The following is a 13,611-nucleotide window of genomic DNA, read 5'->3' on the forward strand; positions in this document are numbered from 1 at the left end:
TTTTTGAAGGAGAGAGAGACAGAGCATAAACACTGGAGGAGCAGAGAGAGAGAGGGAAACACAGAATCTGAAGCAGGCTCCAGGCTCCAGGCTCTGAGCTGTCAGCAAAGAGCCTGACGCGGGCTCAAACTCACAAGCTGTGAGATCATGACCTGAGCCAAAGTTGAACACTTAACTGACTGAGCCACCCAGGCACCCCTTCCAGTCATTTTTAGAATAAAAAGTTATATGCTTATATGTGTCTATGTGCCTGTGTGTTAGTGTGTGTATACATGAAAGAGTGTAGTGAAAGAAAGAAGAAAGAAAGAAAGAAAGAAAGAAAGAAAGAAAGAAAGAAAGAAAGAAAGAAAGAAAAATGGGAGGGGAAGGAGGGAAGAGGAGAGGAGAGGAGAGAAGAAAAATCCTTAATAGTTATATTCATGGACATATCTCTGAAAGGGTCTTTTAAGGTCATCTTAATACAAGGCTGTGAATTAAAAGAACTGAATTTAGTTGTGACTCTGTCATGAACTACCTACATAGCCTTGGGCAAGTCATTTTCTTTCTTGGAATACCTATTTTGTTACCTGCATAATTAGGTCATTAGTCTAAATCCGTGCTTTTCAACTTATTCTCTGCAGGACCATATCTGTGGGAAATAACAGATTTCCTTGGCTCACTTGAATATTAATTATTAAGGCTATGTTTGTGGAGTGACAGAACAGGGACTTTGGTGGCAGCAGGGTATGAATAGCAGACCTCAGGAGTGAGGGCTGTCAAAGCACAGCCCCAGAGGAGTATGATGTTGGGGAGCTGAGTGGAGCCACGTAGGGAGCATTTCCTACTGATGAATAATCAATAAGCTAGAATCCCAGTTTTGTCTTCCATGACTCCGTAAAGACTAAACCATTTTGGCAATGCCATACTGGAAGTTAGTATGGGAACCAGAACTGGAATTTTACTCTCCCACTCATATTATCATTGTTAAATTTCTATAATTCAAAAATAGTCTGGCATTTTTTTTTTGTTTTTGTTTTTGTTTTTTTCTGGAGTCATAAACTGTAGGCTGTAAAAAACTTAAAATTGAGGACACAAGTTTTTCTTCCCATCAGGGTCCCGTCAGTCTACATTTACTTGCACGAGCCTCCTTCAGTCAGGTACATTACTTGCGCGACTCCAGGGCATTTCAGTTTGTGGCTCTAATTGACATATCAGTAGCTGTTTTTCATTACCTATGTGACTGGTGTTGCATTTTGCCCTGAGAACTTGTGTACCATCTGCCCCTACTTGGGTTGAGCCACAGGCTCCTGTAGGGTGCAGCTGCCACATTCTCTACCTTCTCAGAAGGCACTCTGGCTGGGAACACTCTTGCCTGGGTCCTGGCTCTCCTCTTTTTATCCCTCTCCTGGGTGTCTCTCTTTTTTTGAGTGATACTTGTATGGATGATTTGCTTTGCCTTTGGGTTTCCTTTTATTTCTGACTTGTATCTCAGAGCATACACAGGTCCACACTTTGTGGCCCCAGACCAATCTTCCCTTTTACCCCACACTTTATCCAATCCCGATTCATTTAAGAGAGTAGGTAGGTCAAGCGAAGAATGAGCAACAGCAGTGGTTGGCTACAACCTGGTGAATAACACACTTGTCATTCATTCATTCTTCAGTGAGACCGATAATATTTACTGAATGACTACAATGTAGTAATTAGATGAAGACCCTTTGTGGGAATCTTAGGACAGAGAATTGCTTCAGATTGTGCAAGGAGAGATGAAAAAAGGAGATGAATATGGATGTATATTAATGTAGACAGCCAGAACTAAAAATGCCTGCATGTTTTTGTTCCTTCAGGAACACCTGAGGTTTGCCTCCTTTGTGTTGAATACTGTTTTAAGATTTGCAACAACATGGATAGATCTACAGGGTATCATGTTAAGTGAAATAAGTCATTCCAAGAAAGACAAATACCATATGATTTCACTCTTATGTGGGATTTAGGAAACAAAACAAAACCAAACAAAGGGAAAAAAAAAGAGACAAGAGAAAAAAGACTCTTACCTATAGAAAACAAACTGATGTTATCAGAGGGGAGATAGATGGGGGGATGAGTGAAATAGGTGAAGGGGACCAAGAGTACACTTATTACAATGAGCACTGAGTGGTGTATGGAATTCCTGAATCCTTATATTGTATACCTGAAATTGATATAACACTGTATGTTAACTATACTGGGGGAAAAAAAAGATTCCACAGAGAAGGACACGAAGAAAGCAAATACATTATAATGTGCCTTATATCATGGGTAGTGGTGGTAAGACGTACAAAAATTTTGTGATAAGCACCATTTTGTACTGAGAGAAGGATTTTGTATGGTTTAATATGTAAATGTGATTATACATAAGTAACCAGAGTCGACATCAATTTTTGGTTGTTAGAAGAGGTAAATTACTAGGAAGGAAGGTGGAAGGAGGGACCTTCCATTTATTACCGACTACCCTCCAGCTCATCTACCCTACTAAATTGTCTAGTTTTATATCCTAAGTGTTCTATGGTTTTGTGTTTGTGTCCATGTGGGTGACTGTGTGCATATATATGTGGTAGGCAGAGTTTAAGGCTTTTGTGGTTTGGTTGTCGGGTATTTGAATTGATGAACAATCCATAGCTTTTCCATTTGGCTTGTTAAAAATAATGTTAATTAAAAAAAAAGATTTTTTTGCCTCAAGTCAGTTTCTGGCTCCTTGCATAGCGCACAGGTTATGAAGAGAGATGACGAACAACCTTCACACAGGATTATTCACACTCTAGAATTTGTTCTCACCTAACAAAAGCCCTGCTAGAAGCTGCTGCTTTTTTCTGCAGTCAGGAAATAACTTCAGATATTGCCTCTCTAACTCTGTGAATTGGGGAACCATTGACCCTGTTTAGGTAACAAGCCCAAAATGAAGGCAAGGAGAACACCTGGCATGTCTTTCCTGAATCTTGGGGGTTCGTACTTTCAGTCAATGTCTGGGGACTCACCTCTCACAGCCTGAAGCTTCTGTCTGATCCATCAGTGAGCAGTGGAGCCGGTTGGTTGTCTTATGGTGAAACATGGACTGATAATCTCATCACAGATGGGAATCTTGGGATATAGGAGTGTCATGCATGCTTAGTCTCTGCATTTAAAGTACTTTCGTATTGTGCTTACTCCATCGTGGATGCTGGAGTCATGGTGACTTCTTCTTTCCCTCTGTGTTGTTCCAAACATGTTCAGAATTTGAAGCACTATAATGGGCCACTTGTCTCTTCAAGTGTAATGACAGTATGCCAGTATCCAGCAGACGTGTGATCCAATCTATCCAAATAATGGAACCGGGGTATTCGGGTCTTGTGAACCGTTTAATTTTCTGCCTTGTCTTACTGTTTCTATGCTAATGGCAGAATGATCTCCTCTGATGATGTTAAAAAAGAAGTCCTTAAAGAACAGAACTTTGCTTCTCCTAAATTATGTCTATATTTCTATCAGTCTTTCTTTTTGTTCTTATTCGTTGCTGTTGTAGTTCAGACAGAACAGGACTGTAGGAGATGCAGTCCTCTCCCCAAATGCAAAAGTGGTGGGCTTTGAAGCACTTAGCACCCTCCTCAGCAGAGAGAGAAAGGGATTCTGTGTTCCTTGATGGTTTATGGACAATAAAAGCATCGGATCTTCTTTGAGTGCTGCTTGCAAAGCTCTTTCTCATTATTCAAAACCCTTTCCTTTATAGTTGTATTCTGTCTCCTACCATAAATGTCCCCGTGCTTTCTTTGGCTAAACCGAGGGACTGAGCAATGGATTTGCCACTTTTTACTGTTTGGGGCCTTCGTGCAGTGGTTCCCAGCCCTGGCTCCCCAACTCTGCTCCACTGAGAATTTCTGATCAGTAACTTGGAACATTAGCTTTTTGAAGCTAAGATTCAGAACCAATGCATTTTCATGTCATGGGTATTTAATAAATTTCAACCGAATAAAAAAAAGGACTGCATTAAATTTTAATTTTTTTTTCCTCAAAAATGAACTCTCTCCCCTAATTTACTTGCATTATCAATTTTATTCTTCCATCTAATCTTTTAAATTTGCTGGTAATCTGAGGAGACACTGAAGGCAAGGGACATAGGATAGCATGTTATTACAAATGGTTGCTCTTATTTGCCTCATTTTTTTCCTTTAGCACAATCCAGTGCAAATATTCTAGTACGTATCTCTCTTTAGTAGACTGTGTGATGCGTGATTCAGGGACCATATCTTACTCATTTTCATGTCTTGCTTGAGTCTGAACTTTCAGAAGGTGTTCAGGAAAACGTGAACAAATGAATGAGTTAGAGCACTGTTTATAATTTTGTCTAAAAAGGCATAGGAAAATTTTTGCAGGATTTTAATTTATACATATAAATAAAACTTTGGGTATTACTCCAGAAAATACCATTTAAAATGAGATAGCCTAAGTTACTAAATCAGAATTCATTAAAACCAACAAAGGAAATCCACAATTTGGTTCCTATGCAGTTTACATATATATTAAGAAATGATTACTAAGGAGATGACTGCTTTTAAAGAACCTGGGAGAACAGGGAAACTTTTGACGGGGGAAATCAGAAATGTGCAGTCCAGTGAAGAATTAAACTTCTGGGAGTAATAATATGGGCTGATGCACTCAATATAGCAGTAATGCCCTCTGAGAAGGATAGGAAATAATTCAGTTCCTCCAGGCTGCATGGAAGCTAAATACAGTATGACAAGAAATAGAAGCAGTACTCATTATGTCTGATTGCTAATTACCCCTTTGAATGATTCAGTTATGCCTGCTACTAGATAATTAGTTTAGTAATTTATGGCTGCGGTGCAAACTAGTATTTTAATTTTCGCAGCACAATTTTCACAATACCTACAGTTCAGATAATATCTTTCTGTTTTATTCAATTTTAAATTGCTTTTTTGAAGGCCTATAAAAGAGCAAAAATCCTTGCATTTTTTCCACATGTATTTCATGCAAAAGTTAGGCACTTTATGGAATTTTATTTAACTTTAAACTGCAGGAAAATAACATCTTATTAAGTCCCGTTTCATTATGCTTCATTTTTCCAATTTTGTGGGCAAAAGGGGTGAAAATTTTTTAAAGATTCTATCAAGTGACTCAATTTAACAGCTGCCAAATTTCATGTTCTAAAAAGACATTGAGCATTTGATAATCTACTTTCCCTTTTTATACATTTCGACTCCAGGCATGAGTTCTGTTTATGTGGTGCACAAACAATTCAAGAACTATCAGACCTTAGAAAAATTCTGACATCATCTCCTCCTTTTTCTGTTTGAGTAAATGTTGATTAATTCTAGCCAAAGAAAGTAGAAGTGAGCCCCTATGGGGGAATCGTGGCCTTGGATCTGTTCCCTCTTGAATCCACTTTCAGTCCTCCAGTATTTCAGCAACCTAGCTGGGTTTTGTGGTGAAATGATGGTTATTGTCTTTAAATATGTGGTCTTCTTTTATCAGCATTTATTTTTGGTTCATTGTTCCCATCAACCTTTAAGTTATTTCTTAAATTCAGATAGTGGTAAGAAAGTAAATCCAAGACAGGGAGAGGGAGAGGGAAATGTTGATATGGTATGCAAAAAAAAATTTTATGACTCCAAAATGATTGCTGGGAGCCCAAGGGCAACATTGAACAATGAAATTCACATGACAGTTTCAATTTAATCACATTTATTTTATTTGTGTACATAGTGGACATACTTGCCAAATCGTTGAGCGATATTATGAATTAGGATTTGATTTCAATAATGCCTTATTCAGATTTTGGATTATGAAACGTGAATTCTGAGTAGCTGATAGAAAAATTGCAACCTTAAGATCATTGTAATTAGAACTAGGTAATTTTTGCAATGAGAGGGAGCATTGAAATGCTTGGAATAACAAAAATTTTTCAATTTCACTAAGTATTTGGTTTTGCCAACCCTAATATATTAAAACAAGTGCTTTTAACATTAATTGATGCTACCAGACACGTTTGCCTTATGGCTAAGAGTTTTTCGCTAGCATTTCAAAATTAAGAATATTTGGCAATGACTCTTGACTCCTTTTAGTTTTCTATTTGGTACTTTTTTTTTGGTAGTAGAATTAAAAAATGCCCATGGTTTTTACTTGCCATATTGTTCTTGTATCTGATATTTGCTAGTGCTGGATCAGTGTTCTAAAGGGCAGCCCTGACAGTGTTATTTCAGTGAGAATCAGGCTGATGTTTATTATAGGCTGAATCTGTGCCCTTTATTGCCAACAGTCCTTCTTAAAATATGTGTTCCTTGACCCATTTAATAAATGGTTCCCCATAGATATGGCAGTGCAATTCTTCCTTTTTTCTATAGATATATTTTTTTAAAAAGTTTCTTACCCATAAGGCAGTCTTTCTACCCATCAAAGCATCATATTGACCTTTCCAACTTTGTTCAGGGTGACAGTTGGCTGGTTGTTGACACTTCTTTTTTTTCCTAAGTTGCTAACTAGAGCTCTGAGTTTTATGCTGCCAGAGTTTGAGGCCCATCACCTGTCTTCATATTTGTTGTTCATTCCTCTTCACATATTTCAATAATAGTTATTTATATCCTAAAATAAAATGCACTGTTATAAAGTATATAAATGCATCAGTAATAAGAGACAAAATTTACTGTGGTTAGATTGTTGCCAATGTTATGAAGCTGAGTAGTGTATTTTTTGTTTATATTATGAAATTACTTTGGTTCTACTCCCACTGGTAAAAAACAAAGAAAACATTGGTTATTAATATAGATACGGTATGTTGAAATAAATCAGTGTTCGATAGCACTCTTTAGAAGGAAGATACTATATGGTCATGTGTTTATGTAAGTCTCAGTCAGCTGAAAATTTCTTCAAGAGTTCAAGAAATTAGGCCATGGCTCTCAGGATTGTGTTGTTCACAGACTATCGCTGTATTTGGCATTGAACTTTTCAAGTGTTTTTCTACACTTCTTTCTTGACCTTTATTTTTCTAAATATAAATGTAATAGATCATTAGATAAGAATATCCAAAAGGAAAATTTTTATTCTTTGCATTTCCAGATGCCCATATACTTAACAATTAAGATATTTTTGGACATTTTTCCTCAAAGGAAAGTTAATCAATTTCCTGATCTTATGAATTTGATTTAAAGGGACCACCTTTATCTTATACTGCTTCAAATAGGTGCTATACAGAATTACCTACTACGTCTCATCATATCTTTTGAAGAATTAGACTATTACAGAATTTGATACTTCTGACTGCTAAGAACTCTCTTAATGCCTTGGTATGTGATATTATATTACATTATTTGAATAAGTAATATTTTTGCACATACAGAGTGTGTGTGTGTGTGTGTGTGTGTGTGTGAGGGTGTGTGTACATATACAATTGAAGTTATTGGCTATTTGCAAGTACAACATCCAGAGTTTCCTAAACTAGAGATTATTTTGAATTGCCATTTCAGGCATAATATCTACAAAAGTAACACAGTGAGAGAGCCGTGAACATGGTTATGATGATTGGTAAGGAAGCAACATTTTATCATACAATTTATTTATCCTGTTAAGTTGATTGAGCTGCATACCAAGAATCCATTTTAAGGGTAAGGAATGTAAACAAGAGCAAGACAGAGTCCAGACCCATGAAGACTATGAGAGCTAACAAGACGGATAAATGAACACATATAATCTACACATAGTCAAAACAAGAGACTGCAGTCAGAGAAATATACTCAGAAGTGCTAAGGCAGCCCAGAGAAAGGAAAGGACAATTAATTCAGTCTTGAACAATTGTCTCAGACTGTTGGTGATATTGTCCTTATTCAGGGGCACAGTGTCAATGACATGAGCAACTCTTATTCAGAAATGAATTCAAAAGCCTGCTAGTTTCATTAATATTATCTCAGATGAGTTTCATTGTTTAAAAAAAAATCTTGTGTACTTTGGGAGTATGTAAGTATAAGCAGACAAAGACCATTTTAGAGCTTTAGGTGGAAGTGAAACTTTGCCTTTCTCTTTTGCAAACTCTTTCTTTTTCTCAGTTTATTTATTTATTTTTAGAGAGAGAGTGCACAAGCAGAAGAGGGGCAGAGAGAGAGAGGAAGAGAATCCTAAGCAGGCTTTGCACTGTCAGCACAGAGTCTGATGTGGGGCTCGAACCCGTGAACCATGAGATCTGCCACACAGGCACCCCTCTCTTTAATAAAATCTTGTACCATTGTAATTGTTTGTTTTTGCCAAACCCAGCTGTAGGCTAACTCAGTCTTAAACATAAAAGCCTGGCAGTGGTTATGATTTGGGTATAAACTCATGCTTAGGATTAGATGTAATAAATGGATTTCATGTAGTTCCAGAATTCCATTGTCAAAAGCAGCGCAATTCTGGTCTCAGGGCAGGTTTAATGCTTCTACCAGAAACAAAGCGAATATACTGTGATGTGAGGCTCCTGCCAGGTGGTTACCAGATGTATAGAGAACTCCTTCCAGGTAGGGAAGGCAGAATGGAGAGAATGCCTATCCAGACAGAGTCATATTCTACAGGTGCAAGATTGGGGTGGTGTAGCCAGGATCAGGTAGACACATAATTAGAAGTTCCTGTTTTTACAGGGAGGTGGGGCAAACCTTTATGAAAACTTGGTGTGAGCTTTTGGGGCCTCCCAGAAGTTTGCACATACAGACAGACTGCTGTATATAACTTCATGGGCTTCACAGACAACCTGAAACCTTTGCCAGGTTAAGGGCCAGTGGTTTAAGTGGAGGCAGGGATGATGGAAATAGTGTTTTCCTGCATTTGATAAGGACCTCACGTTTCAAATCAGCCTGACTGGTGTTCAAGTTGATGTCCTTATCCCAGATGGCAACTGGAGTTAAAACCGTGACCCAGAGGCCTGGGACTGGTAATCATTCAACTGACTGGACCACATGTACTGGCTGAATCATTGATGGAACCTGTTTGTTTCTTCCCTCACATGGCATATTCTTTCCCATATAGTTTAAGAACTGCTTCATGTATCTAATCCTTCAGGAAGCTCTTCCTTAACATTTAGTCTTTGGTACCTTTTTAATCCCTCAATTCTCTCTCATAATAGAGTTATAGCCTTTTCAGAGACTGGATTATATTTCATTCATTTCTGAATCCCTGTTCCCAGCACAGTGCCAGGCACGCGGGAGATACTCGGGAAATCTTTATTTTATTAATGAATAAAAGCCAGCAATTGTGTATAGCAGGTTTTTGCTCTGCTAGAAACGAGGATACACAAACTTCAGAAAGACCAAAGTAATGCGTAAAAGATTCATATTATCTGAAACAAGTTATTTTATATGGATTCAATTGGGAAAGCTATACATAGTATAATATAAAATGCACTGCCATGCCAAGGGGAAAAAAATGAGCCAAGCCTCAAACAAATTTGGGAATATTGATTAGGAAACAATTCTGAAGTAGAAGCCTATTATGTGAGTAAAATTTCTGACTGAGTTAATCGGTCCTCCCTGATTGTTCAGCTAATGTCACTTCAAAACAGACTGTGCTTTCCTTCATGTTAACCCTTTTTTAGTTATTGAAATTGTTCAGGGTTTTAGGACTGGATAAGGCAGACCTTGAGTCTGGTGTAAAAGATAAGGCATTCACTGTGGAATACAAAACCAGAAGAGTGGGATTATTTTTTTCCAAAAGGAAAAAAAGAGGACATTATGAGAGAAGAAGAAACCTTTAATCAGAGCAAGGGAAAACAATTTCAAATGTAATAAATCTGTGACTTAGCCACCTTCCAAAAGAACTGATTTTTGCCCAAATAAGTACCTCACATTGCTCAGATTTTTGTATTTGTAGAGAAAATATAGTATTTTATGGGATTCTGGACCATTTTCTTCATATCAAAGAATTATGTCATCCAGGATTTAAGTGTCAAAAACGAGATAACCTAAATCTGACAGAACACAGAATCAGCCACAGAAAACTTTATGACAATCAAATATCATAAGCTTCCTTATATTTGCTTATTTACTTAACTATGAATAAATGAGTTCAATTACTGAATTTCTTGCTTTTAGGAGCTCTAAATTAACTGAGCTGAAATCATCCTTAAGTCAACTTCTATATGTAAATTTCCACATCTGTCTTATCATTGTGCTTGCAATCTTAGAAATTTATTTGTCAACCCTCCAAAATTTATGTGAGTTTAACCTGATCAGTTAATATAGTTTGATTTCCTAAATTCTTTCTAGTGGCATCTCTACTCCAACTTGTCTGCATCCATGCTATGTCCTCTGCTTACGTCCCTAACCTCAACCTCACTTTTGTCTGATAACTTTGTATTCCTTACTCATCCTTTAGAACTCAAGTATACCTTTTCTCCTCTTTCAATCTGTTTTATATATGTCTCCTCTTTTCTTGAGCACAATGTACACAGTTGTAAAATACAGTTGTCTCTCTGGCTCGTTTTGGTGGCTCGAGACAGACTGTGTGAGGGGCTACCCCAGCCTGCGTAGCACAGGTGTTTGGACCCTTATAGGTTCTCACATGTTTTTCGGTACATTAATGGATGACCTTTCAAGCTCCAGTCTTATGCTTTTATAAGCACTTTACATTTATTTACTCATTTAACACAACATCCATCTGAACTTGGCTATCGCTGTTATACCAAAGAGGAAGCCAGAGGTTGCTAAGATTTAGAGAGGTTAATTCTTTTCTTGAGGTCAGACAACTAGTAAGTGGCACAATCACAATTCTGACCCTAGACATCTGGCTGCAGAACCCATATGCTTCCCTGTTAAGCTTCATTCCCTGACTTGATTCTATCTTTGAAGGTGTTGGATTGTTGACCTTGTTCTAAAGAGAATGATGAATGATTTATTGCTTATCATGCATACTCTAAGTATTTATTAATCTCTTTCTAGTCATTAATTCAATATTTATTGCATCCTATTATGAGCCAGGAATATACAAATGGAAAAGATACTCAATGACTTACAGGTGACTGAGATTCATAAGGGCAAAGCATCTTATTAATAATCTGTCTTTTCTTAACATCGAATCATAGGAACTTTTGGTCTGTGTTACTTCATCGTAGAATAAGTGCAGTTACATTAGTCATAAAATTCTTAACAATTTCACTCTCTGTCATTTAGGTATTTGACTCTGACAAAGATATTAAAGTACATTTCATAGTGAATTATCATAATTGCCCTCTATAGATGCTCAATTGTAGGAATTGCTTTGAGCGTCCATACATTCTCTGCAATACCCAGAGTTTATCAAACTATCAGAAAATAAAAGGGCTGATCTAAAATTCAGAATCTCTATTTTATATTTGTACTCACAATGCAAATCTCTATTTTATTTTGTACTGACAATGCAAATGTTTATCTTTAAAAAAATCTTATTTTATTCCCTTTTCATAGCCAAGCACAACTTTAACACTTCTAGAATCTTAGTTTCCATCCCAATTGTCATTCTGAAGAATAAATGTAATACAGGGTTTGGAAGTTTTATTTGCTCTGCATTAATAAAAGCAGCAAAAGCTGTTTTCTTCCATCCCTAAATTATGTAGCAATGATTCATAGAGCAGATAAGGGGATATTACAAGATGTCATTTTCACAGTATTTTTCTAAACGCCGCTATGGATAATATAAACATTGGAGTACACTTTAAAATTTTTAAATGCTCCTTGATCACAGCAGTGGTTTTCATGGATAACGTTTTCCTTTCCTGAATTAACTGTTATCTAGTTAGGCATTTCACTCTTTACCAAATGTCCTGAGAAGTTCTAACTACATAGGACATGCTGTTATGCAGTATTCCAGAAAAAGGACTTACTAACATTTAGAAACATTTCTTTACAAGAACAGAATCACTTTATAATTTTGCTGTAGTGTGACATCATTGTAAATTTATAAAACTTTGTGGCTTGTGTGTGTATATGCATTGTCTCATATTTTATGCCTTGTCTTACGTCATTACACCACTCATGGGGATCACTCAGCTATTGCTTATTCCTGATGTCCTTTTATCTCACCATTAATCTCACTCTTTGATTTTTTATTGATAACAAACGCAACATTATGCCAAAATGCAGTGACAATTCTTTAATAATTTAGCGGTCATGCAATCTTTTAAGAAAAAATATTTTTAAAGTAAATCCTTTAAGAGTCTTGACTGCAGTGTATTGCTTTAAATCATTTATGGAGGCACTGATTAATAATGCATAAATGGTTATATTTTGAGGTTATGGGTGGTAACTAGCAAGGCAAGAGGTAAGATGTAATGCTTTGTTCAAATTTTTACTGTTGAAAACGTGACTGATGAGTGTATTTGTGCTGTCACTCTAAAGTTAACTTCTTTAAGCTTCTGAGATATGCAGCTGTCCATCTTACCTTCCAGATAGAATGAGTAATATAGTAAGTCAAAGGTCAGATACATATCACAGTGCCTGGCACTTGGAAACGATAAAGAGTAACTAAAAGTAATTCTAGCTTAATTTGTCCCTTTTAAATACATATATCATGGATGATGGTTGACTTACAATGCTTATGGATACCTGTATTTGATTTGGAAACCAAAATTTAAACTCTTCTAAGCCTGTCTTGTTGTTTGCACATACCTGTCACCTTTCTATTCATCTTCAACTAGAGAATTTAAATTACTTACCCCTTCAAACTGAATTTCAGGTCAGACAACATTACATATTCCTTCCTGGATGTTTCTGTGACTTGTTTTGCTCTCTTATATTATCAACCTCTTAACCACATTGTATTGAACTTATTTAGTTAAGTGCCTTCTGAATTACGTAATGACATCCACAAGGTATCGAATTCTATCTTATTTATACTTTTAGCCCAGTGCCAAGAAGTGTCTGCCATATACCAGATTCTTATTAAGTAGTTTTTAAACTGTCAAATAATAAATAGTATAAAAAATCTTAGGGGCGCCTCAATGGCTCAGTTGGTTGAGCGTTCAACTCTTGATTTCAGCTTGGGTAGTGATCCCAGAGACATGGCATCAAGCCCCACATTGGATTCTGAGGTGAGCGTGGAGCCTGTTTGGGATTCTCTCTTTCTCTTTCTCCTTCCCCCTTTCTCCTCCACTTGCCTCTCTCCCCTGCTCACATGCTCTCTCCCTAAACAAACAAGCAAAAAACCTTAGACATCTGCTCAAAATTTGATTTTTATAGCCAAATAAATTAATATCCTGTTAACCTAAACTTAATTCTTTATTAGGATACAATGTTTGAATTGCTTTAAATAATCAATTTCAACTGTATTTTAATAGTTCCTTGCATGTGACAATTGATTTTTTGGCTATATAAATGATATTGCAAATGTCAAAGATGATAACTTATACTCCTGTATATTCATATCCTGATCCAGAATGGATAGTTATAGAAATGTCCGTATTAGTTAAACCATAAGGTCAAAAAAGTACAGTTCTATATTCCCAAACATGATGGAAAACTAAATCTTTTTACAACTCATTTTAGAGGACATTGTTAAGGTTCTATTCCAAATCTAAAATTGTTCTTATTTTTATTGTTGATTACATCAAGTCTTGAATCTTGGGACAGAAATTCATTTCTGTTTCCAAATTTGGCTTCTCATGACACTGTTTTA

At 36.5% G+C, this 13,611-nt stretch overlaps 1 protein-coding gene across 18 annotated transcripts in view; it reads left to right on the forward strand.

Annotated features, from left to right (window-relative positions):
- Nucleotides 1-13,611, forward strand: part of RALYL (RALY RNA binding protein like) — a 711,896-nt gene that overhangs the window by 238,110 nt on the left and 460,175 nt on the right. Inside the window, exon 1 of one of the 18 annotated variants that reach the window (XM_047842026.1) lies at nucleotides 13,007-13,027. The exons of the other annotated variants lie outside the window; for them this stretch is intronic. The gene's annotated coding sequence lies outside the window, so the exon portion shown is untranslated. Of the gene's footprint in view, nucleotides 1-13,006; nucleotides 13,028-13,611 lie in introns of those variants that run through there. 18 annotated transcript variants of the gene reach the window in all.

Source organism: Prionailurus viverrinus, chromosome F2 (genome assembly GCF_022837055.1).
Source record: "Prionailurus viverrinus isolate Anna chromosome F2, UM_Priviv_1.0, whole genome shotgun sequence".
Lineage (NCBI taxonomy): Eukaryota > Metazoa > Chordata > Mammalia > Carnivora > Felidae > Prionailurus > Prionailurus viverrinus.